Source organism: Delphinapterus leucas, chromosome 4 (genome assembly GCF_059928025.1).
Source record: "Delphinapterus leucas isolate spDelLeu-1000000601 "Yukka" chromosome 4, BTC_Dleu_Yukka2, whole genome shotgun sequence".
In the NCBI taxonomy this organism is placed as follows: domain Eukaryota; kingdom Metazoa; phylum Chordata; class Mammalia; order Artiodactyla; family Monodontidae; genus Delphinapterus; species Delphinapterus leucas.
In genome coordinates this window covers 117,775,270-117,783,910 of record NC_143132.1, presented here as the reverse complement: position 1 = coordinate 117,783,910, position 8,641 = coordinate 117,775,270, and the positions used below count along the sequence as shown (strand labels likewise).

Sequence of the window (8,641 nt, the reverse complement as noted above, 5' to 3'; positions counted from 1 at the left end):
AAAATAATTCTGTTGACTTTTACATTAGGAAAGATACAAGATTCAATTCCGACTTCGGAGATGACACTTAGCTTTATGGATTACAAAGTATGTAATTCTAAAATAAACTTGTTTAGATTGATTCTAATTGTCATGTCTGTTTTATTAGGAAATGTCAAAGGAGTGATGTAAAAATGATTCATGAATTTTCCCACAGTGAAGACCAAATTCGGCAGGTGTTTTCCTGGGCACCAGGTAGGAATAAGAATAACAAATTGAAAAGTATTCCATGGGATAGGTGGGAGTTAGTGGATCAGAAGAACTTTTTCTGTTAAAATCATGCTTTTTTATTGTTTGGACTTTCTAAAATATGTTTTAGGATTTTTTAAAAAAGAGTAAACAAAATTTTAGAAAAGAATATAGCATGCAAATTATTTACATAATTGACTTAAATTGATATGTTTTTAAATTAAGTAACCTGTTACAAACATCTAAACATATAAATGCCATGCTTGCTTTCCCAGCACATACACTAAAATTGGAACGATACAGAGAAGAATGGCCCCTGCGCAAGGATGACACGCAAATTTGTGAAGCATTCCATATTTTTTGGTGTTGGGAAAGTTGGAACAGCCACACGTGAATCAATGAAGTTAGAACAAACCCTCACACCATGCACAGAAATAAACTCAAAACGGCTAAAAGACAAATTTAAGACATGACACCATAAAACTCCTAGAAGAGAACATAGGCAAAACATTCTTGGACATAAACTGTACCAATGTTTTCTTAGGTCAGTCTCCCAAGGCAATAGAAATAAAAGCAAAAATAAACAAATGGGACCTAATCAAACTTATAAGCTTTTGCACAGCAAAGGAAACCATAAAAAAAACAAAAAGACAACTTACGGACTGGGAGAAAATATTTGCAAATGATGCGATTGATAAGGGCTTAATTTCCAAAATATACAAACAGCTCATACAACTCAAGAACAACAACAACAACAAATAACCCAATCAAAAAATGGGCAGAAGACCTAAATAGACATTTCTCCAAAGAAGATATACAGATGGCCAATAGGCACATGAAAAGATACTCAGCATTGTTAATTATTAGAGAAATGCAAATCAAAACTACAATGAGGTACCACCTCACACCAGTCAGAATGGCCATCATTAAAAAGTCTACAAAAAAATAAAATAAAATAATTAAAAAATAAAAGAAAATGGTCAGAAAAACCTAGGGGCAAGATGGGAATAAAGATGCAGACCTACTAGATAATGGACTTGAGGATATGGGGAGGGGGAAGGGTAAGCTGGGACAAAGTGAGAGAGTGGCATGGAGATATATACACCACCAAATGTAAAATAGATAGCTAGCGGGAAGCAGCTGCATAGAACAGGGAGATCAGCTCTGTGCTTTGTGACCACCTAGGGGGGTGGGATAGGGAGGGTGGGAGAGAGGGAGATGCAAGAGGGAAGAGATATGGGGACATATGCATAACTGATTCACTTTGTTATAAAGCAGAAACTGACACACCATTGTAAAGCAGTTATACTCTAATAAAGATATTAAAAAAATTAAAAAATAAATAAATAAAAGTCTACAAATAACAAATGCTGGAGACGGTCTGGAGAGAAGGGGACCCTCTTACACTGTTGGTGGGAATGTAAATTGGTACAGCCACTATGGAAAACATCATGGAGGTTCTTCAAAAAACTAAAAATAGAGTTACTATATGATCCTGCAATCCCACTCCTGAGCATATATCTGGACAAAACTATAATTTGAAATGAAACATGCACCCCCTATGTTCATAGCAGCACTATTCACAATACCGAAGATGTGGAAACAACCTAAATGTTCATCATCAGATAAATGGATAAAGATGTGGTGTATATATATATATATATATATATATATACACACACACACAAAGGAATGCTATCCAGCCATAATAAAGAATCAAATAATGCCATCTGCAACAACATGGATGGACCTAGAGGTTATCATACTAAGAGAAGTAAGTCAGATAAATACAAATACCATATGATATCACTTATATGTGGAATCTAAAATATGACACAAATGAACTTACCTATGAAGCAGAAACAGACTCACAGATACAGAAAACAGATTTGTGGTTGCTGGAATGGAGGGTGGGAGGGATGAATTGGGAGTCTGGGATTAGCAGATGCAAACTAGCATATATAGAATGGATAAACAACAAGGTCCTACTGTATAGCACAGGGAACTATATTCAGTATTGTGTAATAAACCATAATGGAAAAGGATATATCTATGTATAACTGAATCATTTTGCTGTATAGCAGAAGTTAACATAACATCGTAAATCAAACTATACTTCAATAAATAAATTTTAAAAATAAAATAAAAATGTCAAGGGCTTTCCTGGTGGCACAGTGGTTGAGAGTCCGCCTGCAGATGCAGGGGACACGGGTTCGTGCCCCGGTCTGGGAGGATCCCGCGTGCCGTGGAGCAGCTGGGCCTGAGAGCCATGGCTGCTAGGCCTGCACGTCTGGAGCCTGTGCTCCGCAACGGGAGAGGCCACAACAGTAAGAGGCCCATGTACCACAAAAAAAAAAAAAAAGTCAAGATACTACCATACAACCCAGCAATCCCACTACTGGGCATATACCCTGAGAAAACCATAATTCAAAGAATCATGTACCAAAATGTTCATTGCAGCTCTATTTACAATAGACAGGACATGGAAGCAACTGAAGTGTCCATCAACGGGTGAATGGATAAAGAAGATGTGGCACATATATACAATGGAATATTACTCAGCCATAAAAAGAAACGAAATTGAGTTATTTGTAGTGAGGTGGATGGACCTAGAGTCTGTCATACAGAGGGAAGTAAGTCAGAAAGAGAAAAACAAATATCGTATGCTAACACACATATATGGAATCTAAGAAAATAAATAAATAAATAAAAGGTCATGAAGAGCTTAGGGGTAAGATGGGAATAAAGACACAGACCTACTAGAGAATGGACTTGAGGATTTGGGGAGGGGGAAGGGTAAGCTGTGACAAAGTGAGAGAGTGGCATGGTCATAGATACACTACCAAACGTAAAATAGATAGCTAGTGGGAAGCAGCCGCATAGCACAGGGAGATCAGCTAGGTGGTTTGTGACCACCTAGAGGGCTGGGATAGGGAGGGTGGGAGGGAGACGCAAGAGGGAGGGGATATGGGAACATATGTATATGTATAGCTGATTCACTTTGTAATAAAGCAGAAACTAACACACCATTGTAAGGTAATTATACTCCAATAAAGATGTTAAAAAAAAAAGAATGAAAATAATTCAGTATAGACTCATATATTCAATTTTCTCTTCCAAGGACAATAAGTACTTAGCTTAAAACTGAAATGTTTGCTAGTTCCCTTTCATTTTTTAGAATTTTGTGTACAAAAGAGGTTAGAACTTGTCATAACAAATTATACACCTTGATGGTTTGATCTGCTTTCATGAATTAGGCCCTTATTTTAATTTTCTTGGTTTCTGTAAGTCTAGGAAAGCTACAAACAGACAGGAAAATGAAGTAAATACAGAAAAGCCAGACAGCAAATACTTAACCTAAATAAATACTTGATATTCTAATGTCAAGATGCTAGTAAAACCTAGTCTCCCTGATAATGAACAATCTTTACTAAATTAAATGATTTTAGCTAATCAACTTTGGCATCAAGCCAGAAATGAGTACTGACTGGGAATGAACAAAGCAGACAGCACTGTATGGATATAAGATAAACATACTTTTTAGAGGTGGGATGTGAAAAAAGAAAATATGGTGATGGTACTTGAAGAAAACCAGATGGTTATTAAAGTGGCAGTCTATGCAGGCCAAGGTGGGTGTGGAGGGAGCTGAGTGAATGAAAGATTTCTCTCTGAGAAAGGAGGAAGATGGTTTTAGAATGGCTGAAAATATGGATCCTTAAAATTCCTTAGATTCTCTTTAGGCCAGCTCAATGGTTCAGAAAAGCATTTTAGATAATTTTGCTCTCATTTTATCTTAAGTATGTTAATTCACAAAATGCTTCGATTAACCAAAGCTGAAATTTATTAATCTAAAAGGAAATTTACAGCTTCTTTCAGTTTGTATACTGAAGGACACAGAGCAAAACTTTTCTAACTTAAAATTCCGATATCCACAAGTGGGAGATATGCTGAGTAAGATTTCTGTAGCCATCGAGAAGCTGGAATAGTGCTCTGATTATCTATTGCTGTGGAACAAACTACCCCAAACTCGTTGGACAAAAATAATTACTCGTGTTGCTCATGAGTCTGCAATTTGGTTAGGGCTCATGCATTGCCAGCTCTGGTGGCTGAAAGGTTAGAATGACTCAATGGCTGGGGGCTGGAATCATTCGAAGTCTCATTCACTCATATGTCTGGGGGTTGATGCTGGCTGTTGGCCAGGACCTTAGCTAGGGTTGTCAGCTAGAATGTGTGCACGTGGCCTCTCCCATGTGACTGGTAGGCTTCCTCAGAGGAGGGTGGCTGGGTGTGAAGAGCCACTACTAGCCCAGAACTCAGGTAGTAGGAGCTACCAGTTTCCTAAGTCTTTGGAGCCAGAAGCTGGCACAGTGTCACTTATGCTGTCCTCTATTTGTCAAACAGTCACAGAACACAGGACCAAAGGGAGAGACAGAGCCTCCATCTCTCAATGGGAGGACTGTCAAAGAATTCTAAGACCGTCTATAAAAAACCACCACAGACAGCAATCCCATCGCCTTTCCCTCAACGATTAAGTTGACATATTTTCCGAGCAATCTAAAATTATCCCGTTACTCAATAAACTGTTCAGATATGGGCGGATGAGACAATATGCAAATTACTTTAGTACTTAAAAGCTTTCAAGACCAGAGTTGAAAGTCACTGGACACACTTCACCTCATTAAGGCCTCATGCAGTTTAGTTTATTAAGGTGCTAGGCAACATACTTCATTGTAATATTAAGTACGTAAAGCCATGCTTCCAGCAGCATAATCTGATTCTTGTGGTGTCTGAGTGTTTAGAACAGTAACCATCAAGGGCATATTATAAGGGGTTTGGACATCATCTGCCCTTGGGATGGGAATTCATGTCAGGAACATTCTTCATAAGAGGCAATCCTCTAAAATAATTCTTGGTCGTTAACACTTCCTAAGAACTTGGAAGATTGCTAGAGATGAACGCTGACTAGCTAAAAAAGGAAGGGAAATGAGGGGTGGCCAGTGAACTGATGGGATATTGTTAGCTGACCTCAAGATATGGAGGAATCATTCTGAAGTGTTTTCCTGCAGCATAACCTTTCATTTGGATTTAGTCACTATGATCGCTGCAATCATTGACAAGGACTTGCTCCAATGCCTGTTCTTTACATAGGGTTGTCTGCAGAAGACAGGATCTGGATACGCAGGAAGCTCAGCCTTTCTCATATCTCTAAGATTTAGGTACAGATGCATTAGTCTGGAATCTTAGGGTAATTTATTAACTCCATTTGTGCTGCATCTAACTATAAAATATAAAAATTAATTGATTCAATGCAGAAAAATGTCCCCATAATTATAAAAATCACTATTTTCTGATGTCTAATTGACCCCAAACTAATCATCTTTTCTTATTCTATCTCAGGTTCCAAGAAGTATATTAAACATAATCCTTAAATAGTGGCATACCATTCATTTAACAATTATTTATTGATGACCTATTTATACCTGGCACTCTTTAGGCACTTGGGATACATCAGTGAATAAAACAATGGTCCTTGACTCTTGGAACTTATATTCTAGCAGGGAGAGACAGATAATAAATAAAAAATGTATAATATAAACACATTTTATTATAAATTTATTCATTTATTTTCTATTTATTAAATACTTTTACATGACATATCCTGGTTATTCTGTTTTCCCCACTCCTCCCCAAATCCATTCTCTGCCCTATGAACAGCACCCAGGCTCCCTTGCTAGGTGGCTTCTGGTTGAGTTGGGCCAATGTGAGGTGTATGTCAGGTTACTTCTTCCCTACTTCCTCCCTACTTTGGGCTGCATTTCTGGCAAAAGCTGTGTCCCTGCCCAGCTACACCTCCTCTTGGATGTCTTCCTCTTGCAAGGCTCTAACTCTCTCTGGATTCCAATAAACCACTGTTTCCCTCTGCTCCTTCTTCAGGTCTCTAGGTGTCTCATTATTCCTTATCAGTTCCCTTAACCTTGACCACAATTCCTCAATCAGTCCTTTCGTTAGTCTCTTGAGATATTTTGTTTCTGTCATCTGAGATATTTTGCTTTCTGCCAAGATTCTAATTGATCATCATATTAGATGATATGAGAAAAGAGTAATGAAAGCAAATTAAGGGCATCAGGAGTTGGAGTGGACAAAGTAAGCCTCATTGAGAAAGGTGACATTTGAATTTGACATCTGACTTGAAGGAATCTATGCATTGCCCATATTTAATTTAATTTTTATTAATTTCCCCTTAGGCTCACATTCCTAGTCTAATTTTGATCTTTTCTCTCCACAGATAAATGCTTTCATTATGGGTTCTTCTACATATATATATATATACACACACATATATATGTATACATATATAATGTATATATCTGTATATATGCTTATATAAAATATACATTGTGTCTTATTATGTGATATGTATCACATATATGTGTATATATAATTAGTTATTATACATATATAATGTGTCTATATATGTGTGATATATATCTCACAAATGTGTACATGTGTATAACACACATATATAATACATAATGTATATTTATAAATACATATATACACATGTATACACACTCATGTATATGTCCATAAATAGTATGGTATTTGTAATTTGCATAAATGACATCATGTTACATCTCACTTAGCTTAATTTATAACTCAAACTTATGTTTTTGGAATTTATTCATGATAGATAGGTTTTGCTAATTATGTTAACTTGTATTCTATCACTGTCATCTAACATTTTATTTGTCTCTTCTTCAAGATGACATTTAAGTTATTTTCAACTCTTTATTACTGTAAACAATTTTGGCGAACATTCTTGAACATATCTTTTTGTATATCTGAGTAAGATTTCACATTCTCAATAGATACGAAGCTCTTAACTGGAGTAGAGCTTTCACTAAAAAAGACAACTTCAGGAAATAGGTAAAATTAACAAAGAAAATTAATCAAATCCCATTTTGGTGGATTCTAGGGGAGCGAGAATGGCATTCTTTATTCATTTTTTCACTTTAAAATTCAACAGGCTGTTTCACAGAAAAAATTCCTCAAATATCAAGTCACCCAGCCAAAACATCCTGAAGCATAAGATGTAAACTCAACAAAAAGATTCTGAAATTTCTGTCTATCATATAACCGAAAGGAAATATGTTTGAGATTAAATGTATTCAAGGAGCTGCAGATCATTTTAAAATATATAATATGGATCATAAATTCATCATTACCAGAGACCTCCAAGTTGCATGAAAACAAATCCTGGAGGAATCCTGCAGTAAGTTTTTTCTTTCTTCTCTTTTGAATCTCATGATATGTTTCAATCTACAGCAGAATGCTTACTGCGATCAGTAACAACCACCTACTTAAGTGTTTTAAAGTATCTTTAACATTGGCATTTGAAAGCGAAGTAAGTCATTGGGTTGTCAGCCCAGTGATGCTTGAGTAATGACAATGATTTAGGCAAACACAAATCATGCTTCTTATTGGACTATCTGATATCTAAAAAATAAACATGAAGCTAAATAATATTTCATAATGTTAATTTGTTGTTTTTCTTCCTATCTTCCCCTCCCCTCCCCCACCTCCATTTCAAGCAGGTTGCCAACTTATGTCTTCTTTGCACCTGGAGCACAGCCAAAACCATTCAGGAGATTATGCTGTCTACTACTCTAGAACAACTTTTAAGAGGATTAGTGGTTATCTGAAAAAATATGGTAGAGTTGGAGTGGGGAAAAGGAGGGGTGAGATATAAGAGTTTGATGGCTCTTCAGACCAAACATGTCTGGTGCCCTTTGGTTCAATGCCAACAGAAAGTAACCTGACTTGAGAGAGGAGTGATTGGGTATGTGTTAGGACAGGTAGGACCATAGGCAACTTTGGCAAAATGCCTTTGCCCCCAGTAGTGGCACAGAAATGGCAGGGAACTGAGGTAAGTGAAGGTCTTTATGAGTTAATTTAACCAATGATGGAGCAGGGTAACCAAGGATGGGGTGAATAACAAGAAGATTGGGGCAGAGTAACCAAGGACCTATGGATAACCAATGGCTGAATGGACTCCCTGCACCCCAGCCACCTAAGCATTGCAAATATCACAGATTTGTAGATAAATGAGAGTGAAGGACACCTTGCAACATTAACGTTATAGTCTGAGTTTTGTTCCTCTCTCCCCCTGCCAGTCAGACAAAAGAGGCAATTGAAGTTAAAAAATTAAGTGGAGCTTTAGAAAAGAAAGAATATTATATTTCTTATACTCCTGAGTTTGGAGAGTATGACTTATTCATACTTGATGATAGTAACCATGGTGTTGATATTCCTCAAGAGTCTGAGTTATGTGATGGAAAGTCCAGTGCTTCACTGAACTTGAAGACCCCAAGCAATCTCCAAAGAGGTGCTACAGTGGGCAGTTGCCACTTCT

The 8,641-nt window shown here is 36.9% G+C and overlaps 1 non-coding gene across 1 annotated transcript; it reads left to right on the top strand.

Moving 5' to 3' along the window:
* The first annotated feature begins 487 nt into the window (after positions 1–487).
* On the top strand, positions 488–589 carry LOC115802702 (U6 spliceosomal RNA). Its single transcript, XR_016393158.1, has one exon. It is a non-coding gene; the product is annotated as a U6 spliceosomal RNA (small nuclear RNA).
* Positions 590–8,641: the final 8,052 nt, after the last annotated feature.